Below are 24,134 nucleotides of genomic sequence, written 5' to 3'. Positions count from 1 at the left end.
TTGTGAAGAAGAATGGGAGTTTACTGTACACCTTATGCACGTGGCATTGCTTGTTATTCAAGTAAAAGGTAAGCTGGGTGCAAGTGAGAAAGCATGAACAGATCATCCTAAGAGTCAGTAACTTTTGTTTCTTACCTTAAGAAATGCATTGCCTTTAGTAACCTTTTCCTGATATGGCTTCCAGCTATGTTCTTGTGTGCAAACTGCACTTGCTTTGAACTCTCTGGGGTATTTTGGATTGGCCTTGGCTATAGCAGCAGAGAGAGGGTGGTGATTCACTGTTGGCTCACAGCTCATACCTCTCAACTGCTCTGTACTAGCAGGGCCTGCTTTTGGTTTAGAGCTATCTGCCTCCATCCCACACAGATCTTCTAGTATTTTCACTACTCCAAATCACTTCTCTGATAAACACAAAACTAAGGTGTTAGGCAATGTAATTTACGTTAATCCTGCACCCTTTACTCTTTTGCCTTATTCCTGAAGTCCTTTATCTTGTCTCCATCTGCAATGACCATTGCATACATTTCAAAAAGGCCCATTAGCTGAGGTGAAAAGATGCCACACACCATCACACCCAGACTGGTTCTTCTTAAAGGAGACCAGACGTACAGCACTGGGCCAAGGCTCCTAGACTCTTCCAGGCATTACATACATAGGTATCTGGTTTGTCTTTCTTACATCTTTCATTTTGTTAAAATAAACTAGCATTAAGAGCAAAGCATGAAGGGCAGAGATGCTTAAAAATTCTACTTTATCACTACACCAACATGAAAGCTAAATACAATCACTCATACTGTTACATGAGATCCTATTGACTCAGAAGATTTATATGTATTGTAGTATCTGATATGTTTTACTTAATCAAAATCAATTCAATTGGCTTTTACAACCTATTTACGACCACTGGAATTCTTAATTTTAAGGGCTTTTTTACAGCAGAACTGCCCCTTACTACCAGGTAGTTAGGTTTATTGTTAACACTAACTTAAGAGATGTAAGGGATCCGTGCATACAGACACTCAAAGAATACTTTGCTTATGATAGGAGTGGCCTGTAGCAGCACGCCAGGTCGTTTATACAAAGCAGTACAAAGCGGTGTTCGGTAATTACAGGGCACGTGCATGTGTAGTCAGCGCTCCACATGTTAATAAAGGGCAACTACGTACGCTCTGCCAAGAAAGTGACACGATCTGCATCGCGATGATGAAGCCAGAGAGGAGCTGCAATCAAACTGCTGCACCAGAAGGAAAGTCCTGGTCAGCAGCCACGACGCAAACAGCCTCCTGGTGAAAGAGGGACCTGCTGAAAGGATCTGTAGCTAATCACTGCCTGAAGGGCAGAGCAGTTATCATTGCAAGTACCAGTGGCTGCATTGCTCACCCATGTGCTTCTCACTCATATTGAGCTCCACTATTTCTACAAAAATCCAGGACAGGTAAATGTAAATATTCAGGGAGTCTTGTATATCTTGATTTATCTGATGGATTTTCTACAAGTCTTGTGTACCCTTATCTGGTTCTTTGTCTTATGTTGTAGCTGTTATAGATCCAGTAATACGACAGCCATTTCCATCCAATCTTTTGATGAACTGTTTACGATTACTTCTGACCAAACTGAAATTTTGCACGCACTCATGCGCACACACACGCGCTCCATTTTAAGACCATTACGTTCAACCATTAGAAATGCTGTTTCCCGCTTCGTTAGCACATGCAGTCTACTAAGGAATGTACAATGTATTGGTACTTCTGTAAGAAATGTAGAGATTGATGGGGAAAATCATTAAAGTTGAAGCTAGGAAAAGCTGATTAGATAATCCAACCCTCCTCCCAGCATATGTCAGTTTCTATTAATAATGAGATACATTATTAGGGCTATCTCTACTTTTTTAATGTCATCTTTATAAAGGAGAATTCGATTGCTTACCTCAAATTCAGACAACCTCAGGAATTTGCTTCTAGTAGAATTCAAGGCAGGTCAGCCAAAATGGATCTTTTCCTCAATCTTTTCCATTCTCACGGCAGTCACAGCCCTACCTGATCATGCCTGAAGTTTCAGGAGGAGCAGCAGTGATCCCCAAAACATGACCTTTTAGACCCTTTAAAATGTGACAAACGTGCAATTAATAACTGACAAACTACTTCAAGGAGGTAGGTCAAGAAATTTGAGCCCCGTCATATTTTTTCCTGTCATAAGGAGAGAGGTTTGATCTCCCTCTCTGAACAGTAGCAATGACCTTTACCATTTCTGTGCCTTCATTTTGTGTATGTAAATTAAGACCACATTAACAGAGGCTCTGGAGCTCTAAGGCACATGGAGGTCTTCAGGTGAAAAGCCTGAGATAGAAATGCAAATCTTTATTAGTGTCCCCTACAGTCTCTAATGTGTGGTTTTCTACGTCCTGAAGCAACCAGCCTTTTCTCTGTCTCCTATCTCAGCCATCCAAGACCGACTGACACTCCTTACAGTACCTCTTGGATTTGTACATTTAGCTGCTCCCTGTAGAGAAGTCAATGATCTGAGAAAGCCTGAGGACTTCATGTAAACATGGTGTTTCCTATGTAAACAGGAACTAATTTTACTGAAGTCCAAGTGAACAGTAAATGGATTACTTTTTTAAAACAAAGGACTCATATAGTTGTTTCTTCCCTCAAAGCTGTTATCTGCCCTGCCTCCCAGCGGTGCTAAGGCTTGGAGCAGCTCAGGAAACCTCATGGAAGCCAACATCCTTCACCCCGCTTCCAGCAAAAGCAGCAACACCACCCACAACTTGCGTTGGCCAGGAATTCTCTGCTGGAATTCCTAAACAAGGTTTCAAGCAGATCAATACAGGGCTACAAAGATTTGGAAAAAAGTAACCTTTTGTGGTTTCCTCCAGGTAACGTCCCCAAATAAAATCTTTCAGAAAATACCTGTTCTTGAATAAAATATGCTACATTAAAAGAAGCATACGTTGGGGGGGGGGTGGTGTGTGTGGTGTGCGTGTGTGCGCACGTGTGTGCGTGTTTTCCAAGGAGCAAGTCACCCTGCCTTCTCTATTGCTCGGCTACAGACAGCTAGCTAGGAGACCCTGCAATATCCAACAACAGCATCGCTCTGAAAGGGGTGGAAGATTAGGCTCCAGCCCCACAGAGTGATTGTCAGGATATGGCATAAGTCCCATCAGCTCAAGCAGAGGCATTTAGATATTAGTGTTTAATGAGCTGTTCGGTTCCATTTAGTTTCGTATTGCTTTAAAGAATTTCTGTGCATTCAACCAAAGAAAATTGTAATAGCACAATTTATTAAATGAACTTCTCAAAGACTCTTAAAAAACAGGAATAGTGTAGTAATGAATACTGCAGCAGTAATATTTTAGAATGTAAAAGAAATTTGTAAGTATTTTGATATAATTTTCATTAGTGTGACTGCAGTATGAAAATTAATCAGTCATCTGTATGTTAGTTGAATTATCTTTATAAACAGTTCATTTGCAGGCTGAGGAAACTGGGATGCATACCATGAAATCAATGATGTGTAATATAGATCTGAAATATTTTCCATCTGTTTTTTCACACTGTTTGTCTAACTTAAACTCAAGCTGCAAATGCATTTGCATATTATCAATAATACTAGCCATAAATGCAGTCTGTATGCCTGCCTGTTAATGAGACTACAGCAAAAACATATCTGAATGAGTGTGGAGCTGGGCCAGCATACAATACTATGTATGTGCCGCAGCAGGAGGTGTGTGCTGTGGGTTAACCCCGGCTCAGCCCTCTGCCTTCACCACTGCTCTGGTCACCAATCTACTATGCAAAAATATCTTTCCCCAGAGACCGGAGAGGAAGACGATTTGTGAGAAGTGCTGTTTCTTTTCAAAACACAGATTCAGAACCTTCTAATAATTAATTAAAAATACCTTTTTTTTTTAGTATCCTTTATAAAGATCTGCCACAAAGACATTTGATTCCATATTTAAACTAATAGTATGCATGGTGCTACAAGATTACACACCCTTTTAAATATTAGATTACATGTGGAATTTAGTTATGGAGCGCATTTTAAAAATCCAAATGATTCGTTATTTTATTCAGCTTTTCACATTTGGACTATAAGGTACAAACAGTTTTGATACATTGCTCATTTGGATGTATTGGTTTAGTTCTGCTTCATCTTTCACAAGGATCGTATTCTGACACCAGAACGACACTTTTGCTCAGTAGTTGAATTCCAGGGTTTGTAGGTTGGTTTCTCAATAAAGAAGGTGCAGACATGGAGTATACTCTAAACAGACTTTTTATGCACCACGAGCAGAAAGCAATTGCACTAATTCCTTGTTCCAAGAGAGCAAATGTACTTGAGGAGCCTCAGCTGGAGATGGACCTCACTGATGACTCACCAGCAACTTTCCCAAGAGCTACCATCCCTAAACAACCTCATGTAACAGCAGGTCTTCTCAACTCCGAGCGTTTTGTGCACATGAGAAATAAGCACTTTAGGAGTACGTATCACAGGGATATCTGGTGATAGCTGTCATAACAATCACTATTACCTACACAGTTCTGTAAGTATATCCATACGGCTGACAAAAGCCATCTAGAAGTCTTGCTACTTAGGATTAACATGACAAGAGAGCTCTGGCGTAGGATAAGGAGTAACAGTTAAAAAAATCCATGTGCCAAAATACTCGTGGAAGTAATCAGTGCAAGTCTTTCAACGAGCCCAGCAAGGCACTTCACGCTTGTTGTTGTAAAGTCCACATCAGACCCTTGGCCAAGCATCCTACCAGCTAGACACCCCAAGCACCAGAGACCAGGGAAGAAGAAGAAGGAGGAGGAATGAACAAAACAGAGAAGAGGAAAATCAGATGAAGGGATTAGTTAGAGGAGAACTGGGAGGAGTGTAGTGAGCAAAAGGGTGAGTAGGAGTAAAATAAATCTGAGATGTAGGCGGGTGAGAGGTACATAAAGCCATGAAGATGATACCAGATTACAGAGTCGTGAGTCAAACACTGAAGCATGAAAAAAGTCTACAAAGGGTATCCCAGATTCTTTTAATTCACACAAAAACTTCTGCAAATAACACTCTCTGCCAGAGATACGTTACGCAAAATCAGTTTACCTCTTTGTGGGTTAAGTAACGTTTAAAGAGTGAGTCACATAGCTGATGCATGTATGTGAGTCTGAGTGGTTACATAGGTTCAAAATGTGCATGAAAGACAATACAGGAAAAGAGTGGGATTATATATTGTGCTAAATGTAAAAACTGAAATTATCTTTAAAAGTCTCACCCTGGAAAATGAGGAATTTGGATGGGTCATACTTAGATGCCAGATAGGTCTGGTTTTTCCAGGATCTTGCCACTGTCCCACAGGTCTAATGCTTCACTGAAAACAACTCTCCAGAATATAGAATTACTTTCCTTTGCACTTGTTTCTGCCTCCTCAGTAGTCTGGTATTTGTATACCTCAGAGCAGGGATGTCTTTCTCCTAAACGTGCCTGTAAAACAGGGAATAATAGAAATGATCTTTCTTTTAAAATGAAGGCCACGTGTACAGACCCAGCCTGGGATGGCCAGGCAGGGCCATGGGGATGTGGTGGGCCAAGACCAGGCTGGGCTGTCAGCCCACTGGGAAACAAGCTCTTCACAACATATGGAGCAAATTTGGGCTCTGAAGAGGAATCAGTCTGATCCACCCAACCTCTGAATTATCCTCATGGACATTTCTTTCTTCAGCAACCATACAGGGAGCTAAGACACTTAGTCTGGCAAACAAAAAATGGCCAGATTATGTGAAATCTGTGATGTTTTCTCTTAAAACCTTATCTACACTTACTATTTATTTCTGTAATTTTACACTTCTTTGCAGCATCTCTTAAACTTCTTGGCCTCACGGACAGCAGTCAACTCCATTTTCTTCCTAGACCACCACATACTCATATCTGTAATGACCCTTTTTATGTTTCATGTTTATGTGGGCTATTTGCCTATAAGTAACCATGGACTCGCAGACCACCATTGCTCTGCAAACCAGAGCATTTCAAAATGCAATCTGGTATTAAATACAGTGTGGGACTCGTCCAGCATTCCTAAGCTGCTCATCCTCTGTGCTGCTAAGAAAATCACAAATACAGATTTCGGTAGAGAGAAATTTGATTTCCTTTGTTAGGTGCGTTAGTGGGTCTTTCACTTCTCACTTCAGAATATTGCCTCCATAGAAATTAAAGTAATTCAGGATTTCATTCCATATTTATATTTTCCCAATATCCTTCTTCAGAGTTGCAGAGCCATGGAGGACTCATTAGTAACTAAGCACTTTCTCTGACTGATAGACTTTTGAAACGGGAATTAATTTTCCTAACCCGTAAGCCTCCCATTGGCCACTCGATCCTTGACCTGACGAGGTGCAACATCAAAGCAGTAGCTTTCTGCTGGCAGTGGCAGCATCTGTTGCAGCAACCTCAGCCGTATCGACTGAGACTGTACGCCTCTCAGCTAACTTCTGCTCAGTCCTCAGTCACTGGAGGTGGTGTCCCTGCCGACTCTGGGCTGCGTGTATGCAGCAGGGAAAACATTTTATCCATCCTGCAAAGACAAGGGTAGAAATTGGTATCTTGGTAGAAATTGCCAGTATCTTCTGGCAAGTATTCCTTCAGTGTTACTGGAGCGCATTCATTGTTTTACCTGAAAATAAGACTGAGATTATAATCAAGCCTACTAAAATAAAAAGCTATATGTTTAAAGAAATACAGTAGCTGCAAGGGTGTCGTGAGAAAGTCGAGTGTTTGGCAGTCACAAACCTGTAGTAGCACAAGCGGTGCTGTCCTCAGCAGCACTGGGGAAACACAGCATCCAAAAGCTGCAGCTGGAATGAGAGAGAAGATGCTGCCAGCCCAACACCAGCAAGGACTGGAGGAAGGGTCAGGGAGGGTAGGAGCGGAGCTAAAGGACAGGTCTGTGCCTGAGCAAGTACAAGCATGGGCTGCAAAGCCAAACGCCTTTGATGTGGCTCCCAGGGAAGAGAGCAGAGGTGGCAGAAGCACAGCTCACAAGGGGCGATTTTGAACAGGCTGCTTGGCTAAACCAAATCACCTCCGTCACACCTTGCTGAGAAGCTGTTGCAAAGACTAATCCCTCTTCTCATTCTTCTCTTCGTAAACATCTGGGAATGGCTGTGAGACAAGGCAGGACTTTCTGCCCGATCGGTTCTTGGCAGAGCAGCGAGGTTTTTCGTTCAGGGACTGCACCGCCCAGCTCTCTGCTTCCAAACACAGAACAGAAACTGGGGCTCCCTCTACGAAAGTTTTCTACTAGTTCAGAAACAAAACAAAAGTAGAAGGTATCTTTTGGCAGATAAAACATCTCCAGTAATTTTTACTTGTACATGCTGCTCTAGGTATTTACGTTGCTAGCTTGGGACATAACATTTCCCATGGAAAACTCAGGGAGATATTTCTGTAGCTCAGAACCACCCTGAAAGCCTTGCAGGATTGTATGTAAATATTTTCAGACTGGATTTCAATGGCCTTTCCTCCTCCACAGATTTGATTAATAAGTACAGGATAGTGAGGTACAGTAGAGGATGATAAAAGGAAGCGCTCTCCCCCAAATTCATTAGAATTTGTGGAGTCAGTGTATTTCACCAGAAACATAAGGTCTGCTTTTCAGATCGCAGCTTTACCTCCACACAACCCAAGCTGGTCTCCCTGGGAAATGTCCACACATACGGAGAATGCTCAGATGTGCACGTGAGGGAAGACAAGTGTGCAGAGAGGCGAGAGCACACATGAAGATACTATGTTCAGCACACCAAAACATCCGTGCAGGACAGTGGAACACTAAGGATCTTGATCAGCACATGGAATTATCACCTATGTGAGTTTAGTGACATAAGTGGGAAGCTTAATTAAGAAATTGTAAGCTGTGAGGAATGATAAACAAGCTTAGCCCAGCTTTAATTGCTTTGCTAGGAGGAGCTGAACTTTAGCTTACTTGTGCAGCCACTTGGGATCCACAGACATCCCAGCCAGGGCATGGGTAAGAGGCAAAATATGTATGAACGATTCAGTGCCAGGGTTCAGAGTATCGGTGTCTACTCTAAACTCCACCACAGCTAACGTACGTCTGAGATAAAGCCTTTATTTCCTTTCACCACCAAGGGCACAGGGAAAAGCAAAAGCTGAGTAGAGCTGAGAATATAAACTTAGCAGTTCTTGTGAAATAAGACAAAGCATTAGTAGCACTGTATCCTTAGCTATTCTGTTCCTATTCTTGAGTCTTGTTAGCACTCTTGTTAGTACTCTTGTTAGTACAAATGTTAATGCATGAGAACCTTAAACCCAGGAGAACTAAGAGTAAAACTCCGCTGGTATTTTCAAAGACGAAACATTGTGTGCTGCAGGAGAGACAGGGTGTCAGCTCCATTTGAAAAGGAGTTCATGGCTCGGGATGTTGATCTTTCTGGGTGAAATTCAGTCCTGACTGGCTAAACTTCATGTGCAGACTGTTCTCCTGGTGTTTCTGTGTTCATCTCCATCTGGTGTGCTTGGAAGAAGAGCCAGAAGAATGCAGTGAGTGATATCTCTTCTTGCCAGAAGACCCTCCAGGTAGCAGATAATGCCAATGGCAGGACATGCTCTTCAGGGAGGGGATTGCATATCTCGCTGACTCAAACAGCCCTCAGAAGAGCAAACTCCTTCTCTGACACTGAAAGATCTGCAGATAAATATTCATCAGCAAGGGAGACCTACAAATCCATTAGAAATACTAAGTCTTAAGCCACCTAAGGTTCAGCAGGTTTGTATTTCTGTCCCAGAAAAACATTTTTTGGTTGTCTGTTTTTTAAATTCTGAACACAGTCTTTTCTGCTGATACTTACAGGGATGGTAACATCTGGTAGAGGGAAGCTGGGGACAGGACATCTCAATCCACTGAAGTCAGGCTCTTCAGAGCTTCTCTGCTGAGACAATAATCTGCAGTAATTCTGAGAGCAAGATGGTTGGCATTTACATGCCGCTGAAAGAACAGAAAATAGTAAGATATAGGTGAAATGTTTATGCCATTATATCCTTGCTGTTTATTTCCACTGACTTGCAGCTCCGAGGCTTTCCAGCAGCATGATGGGGTCACCAGCTGGGCAGCATCGCTACGGAAGTGGAGCCTTAAACAAGAATTCGAGTTTCTGGGAAAGAAACACAAGACCTGGGAGGACTCTGTTAGCCAAACACAATCTGCAGGCAACGTGAATCAGCCAGTGACCACCAGAACCTAAACTTTTTGTTTAGCTGAGGATACAGGCTGAACACTACAGGGAACCCGATTCTCAACCTACCCAAGCAAGAGTCAGGAATAATTCTCCAGAGATCTGTTAAATTATTCTAGAATAAGTCTTATAATGTGACATTTGTGTAAGCCTTTGCAGTTAATTTTCTTGCTGAGTGGGAAGAGGATTAGTAGAGAGAAAAAAGACATTAGTTAAAGTATTGAGTCTTCTGTGTTGTCAAAAACTTAAGTATGTGTAAGTCTGTAGATGGCTATACATCTTTACATAGTCAACAGAGATTTCTGCATGCTTCTGCCTGATTCTTAATCAGCCATAGCTTTATTGTATGCCTATGATTTTCTGTCTCATAAAGCTGATCAGCCATATGAACTGGTTTTTTAATTATCTTAAATAAAAATATTGTTTTTTTTTTTTAAATTAAGAGATTAAACCCCCTGTGGTTTTACGCACCCATTACAAGTACCTCAGCAAAAGCTCTCCAGCTTCAAAGCTAACAAAACACCCTCCCAATTTTCCAGAAACCCTCATCCTTCTTTAAAAATGTAAATGAATAAAAACTCTGGAATGAAATTCAGTATTCTTTTCCACCAAGGCAATGGTAAGGTAGGTTTGTCCCTCCAGGAAGACCACACGTCACGGGTTCAGAGATATCATCCATCTCAGACCTGCTAGGGAAACCCAGACGTGCCAGCTGGCCCTGGCTGCTCCATGTGCCTCTCGCTTTTACAGCGAATCTGTGCAAAAGAGGACAAAAGGTCTTGCACTGCACGAGGCGAGCGGGGCTGCGGCAGATGGCGAGCAGCCGTGAGGGGCGGATGCCGCAGCGGCGATGCTGGGGCAGCTCTGTTCCGCACGCCTGCCTGCCTGCAGATCTGCGCCTGGTGGAAACACCTGCAGCTGGTATGCCTGCGCCACCTCTGTATTCCCCCACCCTCCCAATGTCCTTACTCAGCCCTCGTCCTACCACCGATCTTCATCTGCGTTCCCCCACACAGACCCCTTTGTCCCCAGACCACTGGGCCCAGAGAAAGAACTAACTGCCTTCTCCACTTCTCTCCCTTCTGTTCTGCCTTTTCCACTTGAGTCATCCCTTCATTTCTCCTTCTCACCAGCTTTCCCCAGTTCTTCTTCCACTTCTCCCTCTCTCTTCTAGGCTCCCTACGTCCTTAAGTTATTTTCCTCAATCACATTTTTATGCTTTGATGGACAATATCTTTACAGTTTGAAAGCCACAGTATACTCAAGATAGACCTAACCATGTAACTTCTAACTACCATCCGCCAGCAAGAAGGCCAGCTGATGGGCTGTATACCAGAGAAGTCTGGTTTAGCTAAGCAGCAGCAATAGCTGAAATAATTAAATCTGCCTTTGAAGCAAGCTAAGTCAATAGATGCTAACTCACCAAATCTAATAATTACATGCTTCCTCCTGTGAAACTTAGAATAACAGGGTCTATTTCCAAGACACTGTATTTAAGCAAATCAACAAAGAGAAAAAGAGAATATGTGTTTATCTGGGTGCACACATATAATATAAACATATTATTGAATATTTTTTGGTCCAAATAGCAGCACTTTTGGAGACGCTGCAAAAATGTAATGCAGATGTGTCTACATTAAAATTGCTGAAATTTTTATAGAACACCACACACAAAGCATAAATCACATTTACCAGCAATCCAGTGCTTAGGCATTTCTACTTTGCTTACTTTGGAAGTTTAATCGAATGAATGCTATCAACCTCTAACATCATAAATCAGCCATTTTAAGAAGTAATGGGGACTTAAAGTAGTATGAATGAATTTCTAGTTAGCTCATGCTTCTCTGCATATTAAGTCCTGAATTTAATCCAAATGCCCATTAAAAAAAAAAGTCAAAGGGGGATACATTTTTTACTGTGTAGATATCTGATAATAATGAATTCTCATTTATTACAGCACTAAATGCATGATTCTCTCTGCTCTGTAGTTCAAGAGCACCCTGAAAAACTCTGGTGTTCAGAGAGAACATACAAATGAGCCAGTTGTAGAAGATGCCGCGCTGCGGCACTGTGTACAAAGGCTCCAATAACACCTTCAACCCGTAAGTAAACGGTGACGAGCCCTGATGTTACAGTCCAAGTTCTTCTAGTTCTAAAAGGATGGGCTAAGACTTACTGTGGTGAGTAGAGCACCGCAGGGTCCCAACTATTACTAGCGCAGCTGGTTGGCAAGTACAACCTCTCCTTCCCCTTATTATGGTTTAAACCAATCTCCCACAGCTCAGGGAACTTAACGTGAGCGCTGCTGTGTGATTTCTTCTATGGAGTACTTTCCCCTTCGTTTCAGGCTTTGAGGCATGTCTATAGGGAACAGCATTTTGACTTCCATAAAGCACCTTTCTGTAGAGAAGTGGTACACTGAAAGCGTAAAAAGACCAAAATAATTTATTTTCACTGTGCATGAAGTTTAGTCAATCACGTCAGTACTTCCTGTCTTCTTATATTCTAGCAAAGACCGAACAGATTTTTTGACTACAGTTAAATGGATGCAAACTTGCCGTTACTACTTGAAATCCTTCTTCATCTGAACACGTGCTCCGCTGGCTAATTGCTAAACAGCAGAAACCCCCCAGCGGGAAAGTGCTCGCTGCCCTGCTGACTCTCCTTGTATGTGCACGTGCTAGCTACACACAAAACACAATACCCACCAAAAATGACACGCAGCCTGCAAAAGAACCACAGAAGCTATAAGACAGGAAAAGAGGAAGGATGCCATGACTAGTTTTTTAGAAAGACTATATGTGGCCACTTTATTGTAATGCCTCTAAAATATATATAGCCATGGCTGTTGATATAAGCCCACTCATGAAAATGTTACATAAAATGACTCTTCAGAGGTTGCTAAAAGCAGTAACTTCCCTTAAAATCCAACAAACTGACTCACTTTCACATGGCATGTCTCTGGTAAATCCGAGAGATGCTGCTACGTGATGCATAAACGCAGAGAGTCCTCAAGACAACCGCAGAGCCAGCCCCAGAGCTGAACCGTGCGGGTACAACTGCAGTGCCTGGCGCTGCCCTGCGGTAGCACCAACACGGGCTGGCCACGAGTACAGCCCTGGCTCCTTACCCGCTGCCCAACACTTATGGGCCCAGGCAGCCCTTGCCTGAAATCTCTGTGAAGATATGATTTATCACACAGTGCTGGATGTCCTCCTTACAAACTATTTTTGAAAGAGAGAAAAAAAAAAAATCCACATAACCTATTATTACTTTTATGTCTTAAAATTACGGTAGCCTGTCCAGACATGCCAGACCGCGTGGCAAGAGAGCAATTGTAGGGTACGAGTCCATGACTTAATAATCCATTAAGAGCATCTGGATGCATAGCCTGCAGCCACAGTGATTTGTCCTTGGTATTCTTCTACTTTCTTCTTCGTAATAGTATTCAATGCCTGCCAGAGTGTGCAGCAGCATTTAAATCAGTGAAATTACTTTACTGGAACGTACCTCTTTTAGAATTGCTTTAAGGATTATTTAATGTTTGTACAATACTTTGAATTTGTAAGTAATATTACTGCTTTATTACCTTTCTTTCTCCTGGGGGATTCCATTGTCACAGTGAATTTTCATAGAATTATTACTCAAATTGCCTGACAGACTAGTTTCTCCCATCTTTCTTGCAGGCCAGCAAGTCAGGAGTACACTAATAACCAATGTATACTATCTGGGATAACAGGTCTAAGTAAACCCTGCACAAAGGACTCTATGCATAATGTTATAGTAATTTCTGATCATAGAAGTGCCTCCAACAGTAGCTGCAGGGAAGCACAAGATGGATTCCCTTTGTAAAGTACATGAAATAATAGCGAGTTTTTGTTGCCGCTTCAGTCGAGCCAACATACATTACCTTCTCTCAGGAAGTATGAAAGCAGCAAATTACCCAAAATGTGCACAGTTTTGTGCACCCAACAATGCAGGTCACAAAATCAATCATATACAAAAACAATTGCTCAGAGATGAACAATGAAATACATTACGTGTAGGCTAAACAAGAATAATGCTCCCTTCAAGAAAGACGCATCAAAATCACAAAAGACAGCTTGCTGTACACATTGCAGAAAAGTGACAGTCAGAAAATACTGAATTTTGATTTGTGGAAACACAGACTCACAGGGAAAATAAAAATCCTTCTACAGTTAAAAAAAAAAAAAAAAAAAAAAGGCAGACTTCTTAAGTGTACTCTCATGGTAAAACTGCAGTTTTTCAAAAGGGTCCAGAGATCAGTTCTGTGCAAAAATCTAAGGCCTATGGTAAAACCTGAAGTCCGCAACACAGGACTACCCTATTCACATCTTTTCCTTTTTTACCCAGCTAAACACACAGTGGCACTCGCACCAGGCAGGGGCCATGCAGACCTTACGCTGCTTCACACAGATGGCGAGTGCCGGCGAATCTGTAGGCAAAACTCAGTTTCCCACAGAAATATGAAATGGGAACCTGAGCAGGAATGAAATGCCTCAACTCTTGCATGGCTCCAGGACTAGATCGCTTCAGCTCTTCTGGGGGAAAAAAAAAAAAAGAAGAAGAAAACAAAATTACCTTCCATGAAAACTGTATTAGATACTGAATTACGAACCTGCATGACAAAAAGCACAAAGACTTTTGTCCAGACTGGGTGCCACCAAGGGGCAGGAGTAGCAAATGCCCACCTATCTCCGGAGCAGTGTAACGGTGGCTGGCGACGGAGAAGTCCCTACTCTGCTTCTCTTTCTCTGCGCACACTCCTCTCACCTGGCATGCTGTCACAGAGTCAAAACCTAACGGTGGCCACTGGCAAAGTCCCCAGGTCAGAAAGGAAACGTGATGAAAACAGGCACAGAAATCAGGTCACTCGCTTTCCAGTTCCTTGGTCTTATCCAAGAGTCTTTGATTTCCAACTACTTCTGTGAGAGCATGAGTACATTCTACTATTCTGAATTTCTCATTGAAACCAACATCATTTGTAATTTCACAGACTTCAGTAACTCACAAAGCACTGCAGCAGCTGAACAGATGTCTGAAATTTATCCAAACCATGCAGGATTTCTGTTCCCTTCTGCTTCCTAAACTAATCTTCAGTGACAGCAAATATATCTAACGCTTTAAAAGCATTATTTTAAAACTTCACAGCCAAGATTCTCAAAAGTGTGCAACAAAGGTAGCTGTCTTGGGGTTTAGACATTTTGCTTGAGCCTGTACTTGGTGAGAGAATCTCCAGACAGTTCAGTATCTGTCCCCCCCAAAGTTTGGCTTCTTCTAAGTGTCTTAAAGGTGAGTTCATAGGCAAATAACGACGACTTTCCAAAGTGACTTAACACCACAGTAGGATCATACTGCAAATCCAGTGCCAGAGGACCGAATTTTGTCACATCATCTCAGTCATTCCACTCATTCAAGAAAAATCAATTTCATTCTGCGTAAATCCAAGCCGCTGCTACAATGGGTGCCTGCACCTTCCTTCTTCTTGCCTCCACTCGTTCCTAGCCGTTCTTTAGGATGGGGCCAGCCTTCAGGCCACCCCGCGATAAGCCGTATTAGCCAACAGATCCAGCTGAAGAGGAGGCTTTTTTCCTGGGGTGGAGAGATCAAATTCGTTTTCGGCCTGGTCATTTTGCCGGTCCAGCTCATGGCACGGATGCATAAACACTACTGCCATTATAAAGGGAATGGCAAGAACTGCCATGGGACAGACAGCGTGACCTCCTGTATGAGGAAGCTGCAGATTTATGGTGCGTTGAAATGACTATGTAACCTTGCCTTTGGAGCAAAATGTGCTCCGTAACAAACTGCAGCTACCTGAGAATCAATAAGTCAATGCTTGAATGCTGCTACACAGAGGCAGTGGAGGTGCTTCAGTGGTGTGGTTCTCCATCTGTTGGCCAGAGGAAGGAAAAACACCGGTCCCGACATGGGAGGGAGCTGACGCTCGCAGAGATGGAAGATGACACGCTACGCTTCCCAGGGCTGGCATTTCACTGTTTCGTGGTAGTATGTTTTGCTTGGAGAGATTAATATGTAGCTGTAACATGTTCAGTCTTTTCTTCCTCCTTTTTGCTAAACTCCCCTTTCATTTTAGGAAAAGCATTAGTACAGAAAATGCATAGAAACGGGTGGTTTTGAATGATACATTTGTGTAAAAATCACCTACAGATTTATTCTTTGTATTAGTGGTTTATGAAAATAAAATTCAAATATTTTGTACAGTTTTTGAACATGAGATTAAACATTATTTGCTTTAAAAGCCGACAATGAAAACAGATGGAGTCAAGGGTTCCTTCTGTAGCTGTTAGAAACATTAAGCCTTGATTTTACAACTAGATCACTTGGGGAAAAAAGTTTCTCCTCATGTGAAACATCACTAGATTGCTTGACTGGGAAGAAGGTTTCTTTACAGAAACAGGAACTTCTATAAAATCCATGTGTATAAGTTTGATAGATCATAGTAAGAAAAGGGAATGTATAGGAAACAAAATTTTTTGAATAGTTGGAATTGGAAATTAATTTTATTCTCTGCAATGGATACAGTTATAAATTGAGCCCACTATTATTTTAAGCTGTCTTGCAAAGCTGCTGTACTCTACTTCATACCACAGTCTCTTACCACTGAGTCTCCACGTGTGTTACCAAAGCTCACATCTGTTACTAGTACAAGCTGAAATCCCCATGGGTGACCATCTGCTGGCACCTCCAGCAGAACTACACAAAGGCTCGAGTGGGAAACGAAGGCGTTCTCAGGTACAGTAAGGCAAAGCCGAGGAGGCAGCAGGGTCTCACACAGCTCCATCAAGGGTGCTCGCCAGGAAAAACCCCTTGGATTTGGGTATCTCCTAACCTATTGCAGCATGTAACACAGATGAGTAAGATGTGGGCTCTGCACCGCAGAGGCCTCCACCCTGCGCAGGATTCCAGCTGTGAAGTGCTTCACAGCCGCACTACCACATCTGCACAACGGAAACAGAGATCTGTGCATCGTCTAATTGACACCTTTAAGCATCCAGTTCCTGCAGGTAGAGTGGGAACATGTGTTCTGATATCATTACCAAGTATCCCACCAGTATTTAAATTAATAAATACACTGAATACATTCAATTAATAAATCAATTAGTAAATTGATAATAAATTAATTTCAATTAACAAATAAGCAACAGCTACCAGTCTATTAATGGACGATGATCCTTCCATTTCTGTGCAATGCAGGGGTCAAACTTCCTCCACATCTCTCTGACTATGCCATGAAAATTGCATTAGGATTGCTTTACGTGTATAAGCACGATACAAGAGAACATCACTTAGAACAGGAATAATGAGGCACGCTCTAAGTGCAGTTTAGCAGGCACTTCAGCTTTGTGGAATTCCCTGCTGAGCTGCACTAAGGCCAACACCACTAATTAACAATCAGATTGGAAAGGATACCTCATTTAAAGCAGAACTATTTCTCTATGGACACCTGACCTCCATGAAGAAACCTGTATTACAAACACACAAGTCACCTGTGAGCAAGCAAGGGTTAGAAATACCTGCTTCTGTATTTCACTAGATTACCAAGTCCCTGCAGTACAAGTTACTGTAGAAAAGTCCCTTTGCTCATCCTGTTAATGACACTTTCATTTTTACAGTATCAAGCTTTGGGAAAAACAAAAACAAAACTGAAAAAAAAACTTGCAAAACTCAAGACTATTCTGTTATTAAAAGAATTTTTAAGGTTGTGGCACAAAATGACACCACCCCTTTTCTTGATTTTAATGACTAATATTCCATCTAAAATCACATTACTATGTGAAGAGACATGAAGGCATGGGTATTCTTATGCCCTGAGAATTATCTCTAGAGTTCTGTCTGCTATTGATTTGTTGGTTCCTTCACTTTTAAATATTGACGTTAGGATATTGAATCTTCCAAAGCTAAAGCAGTAAAAGATCTGGACTCAGCCCCTTTGACACTCAAACAGGGCTTTAACCTAAGACCTCTAATCTATCAATTTTGTCTGAAAGCTTTTAATTTAAATGGTAAAAAAAGCAAAAAGATGGAAAAAATCGTAAATATTACAAATGCCTCACCTCCAACTTTAGCTGTGAGTAACAAACGGTTAAACACTGCTTATCTTCTGCTTCAATCCACTGAGCTATGGTCTAATGAAACCCACAGTGAGGAGGAGGAGAAAAATAGTGACATGTAAAAACCATACAGCGTAAGGAGACAGACTGCTTTGGGGCGCTCAAACCTTTCTTCAGATCTGAAAGAGAACCAGCAAGCACCAAACTAAGTACAGGTTAGGAACACTCACTCGCAGTTTCATTTATGATTTATATAGTTCAGTTAGGCCCCGGAAATTGTCCCCAAGCTATGCCTAGCCTGCAGTCTTCTGTTGCTGTTCCAGAACTGAGGAAGGGCTTAGGTACCCCAAAAGTCATCTGTTCTTCAGATACAAGAGTTGATATTAGAAGAAGATATTTCCTCTATACAAGCCTTCTTTTTCCTTATAGCTGTAACTATTAGAGCCACAAAGTTATCATTGTTACAGGATGGATACAACTATATTTTTTCTGTTTATGATTGCATCACTTAGGAGGGTCTGGTGCTCACTCGTGGCACTGCAAAGTGTGCCGAGCAATGCAGCCTGAATCTCTGCCACGCTGCATGCAAGCCATTTGGAAAATGTCGTCCAAGAGTAGAAATTTCTTACTCAAGTTACCAGAGCAGGTCTGAGTAAAAAAACCAAAACCAAACAGACCCAAACCCGTGCATTTTGCATGTAATGTTGCATACAGAAAAACTTGTCTTTCCATGAAGCTTTTATGAAGAATGGTCACAGTGAATAAAAATTCTTGTCTTTTAAAAAGTACTACAGCCAAATCTTCATCGACATCAGGAATACTTTAAATTGGGTATTTTAAATTGATTTAGATTAACCTTTATGAACACTGAAAAAAAATCCAACCTGTCCAAAGCTGCCTGTGAAGTTACAACATAAAGTTAGCCCTGAATCTCAAAATCCTATCATTATACAGTTTCAAAACAGGCAGAGCACCTTTCACACATTTTAATCAACATGGAAACACATTATTATTTTAGCATGCAGTGTTGTCACAATTTATTTTCTGTCTTTACAAACTATACAAGTCGTAGCATTCACATTTTCCTCAAATTAATATTTTTTTAAAATACTGTCTTAATTACTTTTGCTTCCAGATCAGCTAAAAGATAAAGAGAACTCTTTTTTTCCCCCTTTGAGTTAACTGGCAGAGAAACCAATGGAAAGATGAACAGGGAGAAGAAGATTGTTTTTATCAGAGAGGCTTTGATCTGGAAATTCAAAAGGCTTTGAGTCACGCTGCCAGAGGCACCTATAGCCGGGTGCGGATACCATCCTGCTCGGGGCCCCACAGGACACCGACAAGGCTTGGGCACCTCGTCCTTCCCGGAATGCTGCAAGAGTCCTACCAGCCGGTGGCAAGAGATCTGTCTCCAAAGATGAAGTCTGGCACAGAAAGAATCGGTCATTTCACAAACTTACAGTTGGTCTTTGTTTAATAAACTCAGTCAAGGTAAGCTGAGAACATGCCGGGATGACATAACATTGTGATGTGTTTAGTACCCTGACGGTAATGTCCTCCTCAGCCCCCTAAAAGAGCTTTTCTAGTTGAATGGCAGGTTTCAAAAAATGCAATTATATATAAAACATGAATAGAAAGAAAAGCCACACCATTCCCTGTTTTCTGCATACTAGGAAATAATTGAAATAAGAGTGTGAATAAACATGTGTTACAGAACTGCTCAGATATATAATTACCAATAAGTATAACCCTTGCTACACAGGAACAACTATTAGTGCTAAGTTCAAATAAAGTGCCCATCAATATTTTTGAACAATTAGTTATCAGCAAGAACAAACCCTGCCTTGACACTGTGCTCAGTTATTTAAATCAAGATCTGCTCATTGCTTTAAAAAAAACCCCAATGTTAAAACTGATAACCAAGGGTTGTTATTGTAATACTGTATTATTTTATAGAGCTGATTTTTAAAAGGACTGTATTGATGATCAAAACAAAAGATAGCTTTTAGTTTTGAGAGACTAGACCAATACTTGGAAACTTTTGGATGTGATTTCAAGTTTAGACACAAACTGCTAGTATGATTTGAAGAAAAAAAAATTCAATGTTTGTGTCTGTCTTTTTTTTTCCCCTTTGCAAAATGTGGCTACAATTCACACTTCTCAAAAAAGAAATAACGTCTGAAGTTCTAAAACATTCTGGTGATGAGGAATACAATGAAATCAAACAAGTTCAGGTCATGCAGCTTTATATTCACCTTGGGGGTTGTGCAGAAATCTGCAGGAGATTGATAGGAAAAATAATAGCCTGCCTGGCAGATTCAAAACATTACCGTAGCTGTGCTTGTTTTCAGTTTGCTTATCTCTAAGCGATTATGCTTATTAAAACCAAACCTGCTTTCCATCCACCCAGAATTAACAGATGCCAGGGTTAACTTCTTCAGCCGCCAGTAGCTCCTTAGGCAAGGCTTTGTGCAGCAGGGCGAAGGACGCAGCGGTCCGTTATGGAGGGTTACATCCTGCCGCAGGATGCCCCCTCATCCCCCGTGCTCCCTTGCCTAAGAACTCCAGCGGAGAGCAGGGCAGGAGGCTGGCCAGGAAGCAGGAGTACAGCAGGGACGGGGACACGCTGTGTGCCGACATACCCATCCACTCACGGACACGGCGACGGGGGCTTGTGTGTCCACAGGACTGGCAGCAAGGAGAGCCTAGGCAAGAACCATTTCTGCTCAAGCCCTCCTGACTTCCCGGGAAATCTCAGATCTGATGTGGTGAGTCCCAAACACTGACAAAATGGGACAAATCTGACCCGTGAGTAGAGGGAGGGAAAGAGAGAAGGCGCAACGGTGCAAAACCGAGTCCATTGTTGACTAGAGCATGTTGCTATTTTGGGGCAAAGGGGCCTGGTGAAAGAGGAGACTGAGGAATAAGGGAGAGGAAGGATGTATATAGCAGAAAAATCCAGAAACTGAATTGGAAATATTTGCTGAGGCCGACCAAGATCAGGGTCTGTGAGCTGCAGCAGCGGAAGTTCCTTCATCACGCCCGCGATTTACAGAACAGCTGCTGCAATTCCCTCAAGCACGGACCAGTACTTTGCTTAGTGTAAAAAGTAATATTTGGACTGGGCCATTAATCACTGCTATAGCAATTAATCACTGTTAAGGGGCCTTTTTATCTCTAATAATCGTCTTCCTGAAAGGGCGTCATGCAAACCTAGCTGTGCATACAGCTACCTAATGAAAACTTATGTAGAAACCAAACATTCAGCCCTGGACATCAATTAACTTCCTGGACAAAAATGGAATTGTCAAAGGTGTAAGTAAACCTCTGCTGCTTTGTTAAGCCAAAATGTTACGGATTTTTAATTAACTTTGTTTTTATTCCTGTGTGAGGAATTTGAGGCAGGTAGTAAAAGAGAAAGGTGCTGAAAGACACAACTTTGGAATCCAGCATCACATTTTAGGTCTAGGAAAAGAAAAAGTCTATTTGAACTTTTTCTGGCACAGGAAAATTGAGTATTGTTGCTACTGAAAAATAAACCAAGCAATCTCTTACATATCTGTCAGTCCAAAACAAAGATCACTTTTATTATAGAGCAGCATCCACAAGTGAGCAGATTCTATTTCTGCAACAGCTAGTCATAAGTGAATAGCTAAACAGTGTTAACCTCAGCCAGGTTCTCCCATATATATAATGATCAAACATGCTTTTATTAGCTAAGCCTGCAGCAAGGGATCAAAAGATATGGTGGTTTGATGGTGTATTGATTGAAAACTGCAAGATACCAACCTTTTTCTTATTTTCTTCTGCTTGTATACCTGTTCAATAATAAGACTAGTGTTATGCCACACTAAGAACGTATGTTTAGGTAGAAATGGCACTTCTCATTTCAAGAACAGAAGAAATTCTACTGTGGTCTTTCTCACTCATTTTTGTAATATGACTGAAGTAACAAAGGTGCAACATGTCAGATGCTGGTATTGCTACAGCCACATGGAAACTATTTAATATACACAGTCACTTGAACCTCACCATGTTCACATGTGGGTAATGTCCTCTTCAGGAGGGAGTCTGCGTAAAGGGGAGTGAACCAGATGATACCTTCCAGGGAATTATGTTTCTTCCTTACAGGGGGGTTGGAACTAGATGATCTTTGAGGTCCCTTCCAACCCAAACCATTCTATGATTCTATGATAATACGGAAAGTTCCAGCCCAAGAGGCAGGTGGATGCTGGTTTTAAAATGGATTACAATGTTGGAAATTCTTGCAAGCACTAGTTGCAGCTTTGACACTACCTTCCATGAGTAAGAAGTGGAGTTGCAACCAGCAGCTGGTTCTTGAAGAGAAATTAACCCACACCATGAAAACTGACAACACAGCAAAGACCCGAAAGCCCTACTTGGTGCGCATTTAAACCAGTATTGTTGCCCAAATGTCACTTCTTTCCAATTTTGAGCATCTTCCTCAAGATGCAGTTCACTGTGACAGCACAAGACTCTTGTGGCTGTCTTGTGGCGAGCAAGGCGCTGCAAGGAGATGGTACTGCATAGCTGGGATGGGAGAGCAGAGACAACTATTTTGTGTGGCAGCAGCCTCAGCCTGTGTACACACTCAACCCTCCCCAGTCGTCATATCAGCAGGACAAAACAACAATCTGGCCATGGCATCTGGGGACACGACTTGGAACTCTCGCAGTGACTGCAGGTACTGCAGAACTCATTAGCAGTGGTACACAAAACATAAAAGAGAGACACACCCATAACAAGAATGGATCCAAACATCACCAACAGTTATGGTGATACCATAACAAGCAGCTTCTACCCTATCTTTAATGAGATACGGCACTGTGGATGCTGGGAGATTAGTCTCCGTTTGCATTCGCGTACACAGCTTCAAACACAGAGCTGCCAGGATAGGTGTAGCAAAACAAAACCAGGAACAGAATGCACTGAAATGATTTTTCAGTAAAGTTTTGGAGGTTCCATTTACACAAATAAGGTCAAATAAAAAAAAAAAGAAAAAGTTTCATTTAAAAGAAAATAAAGAAACTGGGCTGGTTTAGAAAGAAAACATGACAGAAGCACATGTTTAACTTACAGTGGCCAGCCACTGAGCAAAAATGGAAAGCATTATTGCAGAAAGAGCATATTAAACACCACAGCATTTGGCTTATGTTACAGTTCCCATCATCACTTTAAGACATAGCTAATACTTTCCATTTTTTTCAATTTAATCAGATCAGTAAACATATCTGCATTTTATTTGCCATAAACTGCATTATTTGTGAATAAAAGTGCATGCAAAAATGTCATAATTTAAAAAATATTTCTTTATTCTTTAGGAACATTTAGCAACCATTTTGCTCTAAGCTGGGCTACGTAGTAAGCTTTTAAAATCTTTACAATGGCACTGCAGGAAACAGATTTCTGGAAAACAATAAAAAGAGTCTAGGCAATTCTTCCTGCTACACAGAGTGCTGCAGGCTACCATCAGCAGCTTCACAAAGAGCCCTTCCTAACACCACTTTTCCTGACACCTGGTCCAAATGTTAATTCCCTGGCTCATATCAGCACTCTGCACTGCTTCAAAATTGCCCTTGGACTCTGGCATGCCCGGGACATTTGTGCAGTGGGGGTTAATTCCTGCTCCTAGGTTATGCCCTAAAACCCTTGTCTCCCCACACACAAAGGAACACAGGGTGTCAGGGAAGGGGGCACCCAAATGACCCAGCCAGAGAAACAGAGCTGGGGCTGCCACTGCAGAGCCCGCAGCCTCGAGGTCTGGGGTGACACTCATCACAGCAGGTCACCATAACCGTACAGACTGATGGGGCTACTGCCTTACGGGATGCAGGGAAGAGCCTTTGGGGATGGCACGGGGTGGGGATGGTCAGGGGAGGCACCACAGCTGGAGAAGGGAGGGATCCAGGTGGTCTGGGGAAGAACAGCCCCATCGGCACAGTCTGTCCTAAATTCTCATTAAACTCAATTTCTAAATACTTTCCTGGGTGAAGGACTCTTTATTCTGTGTGCAGCAGTCTACATGGAGGTCAAGGCTGTTGGTGGTGTTTGCTCCCAGACACCTCCTGCAACCAGGATGGCTGCCAGGGCTGCCACACGAATGCAGACACAGGGTGTGTGTGTGTCTGTGCACGTGGGTGTGTGCAGCAGCAAAACAATAGTGTGAAGGCCTTTGAGACAGGGTGACCTGATCAACAAACCCAGGATACAAACAAAACAGCAAAACCTCTCAATCGCCAGATTTCAAGTCAGGGGAACTAGTAGCCAAGTACAGCAGCATCCATATCACTGAGGCTTACGGAAACTCACTGAATTAAAACTTACACTCAGAGCTTGTCACATTCATTTGGCGAGTTCGCATTAGGCTCCCGAGATGTTTACATGTAATTTGCTGCAGCCTGAAAGAAGAAAAATATAGTGGGTTGCAAATAGATACAGCATATAGCAGAACTGCACCACTGTCAACCCTAAATATAACCACTTTATTCATTAATAAACAAAACTATCAGTCTCAAGGGTTAACAATACCATGGCTGAGCATCCTCCAACTCTCCAAGCCTTCCTTAGAAGGACTAGGGAGTCCATTCTGACCGTTTACAACGGCCAAAAGGTTAAAATCCTGCACCTCTTTCAACGTTTTCTCTGTAACGCTGTACAGTCCTACTAATTAAGACGGGACAAAGTAATCCTGTCACTTCAAACAGCAGGAGGGACCCGGGGGCTGCGTCCTCTTCCCCCGGCGGTTCGGAGCAGCCTGCCGGGTGAGCCCCCC

General features: G+C 42.1%; 1 long non-coding RNA gene across 1 annotated transcript; it reads right to left on the bottom strand.

The window, feature by feature from the left end:
• Positions 1-1,954: 1,954 nt before the first annotated feature.
• Positions 1,955-23,762, bottom strand: LOC142599450 (uncharacterized). The gene is made up of 5 exons (XR_012833007.1): positions 23,687-23,762; positions 8,862-8,998; positions 6,346-6,568; positions 5,273-5,481; positions 1,955-2,098 (listed from the first exon to the last, which is right to left on the bottom strand). It is a non-coding gene; the product is annotated as an uncharacterized LOC142599450 (long non-coding RNA).
• Between the last annotated feature and the right edge of the window lie 372 nt (positions 23,763-24,134).

Source organism: Balearica regulorum, chromosome Z (assembly GCF_011004875.1).
Source record: "Balearica regulorum gibbericeps isolate bBalReg1 chromosome Z, bBalReg1.pri, whole genome shotgun sequence".
Lineage (NCBI taxonomy): Eukaryota > Metazoa > Chordata > Aves > Gruiformes > Gruidae > Balearica > Balearica regulorum.
Note: the sequence above shows the minus strand (reverse complement) of the source record. Positions and strands in the feature narration are given on the sequence as shown.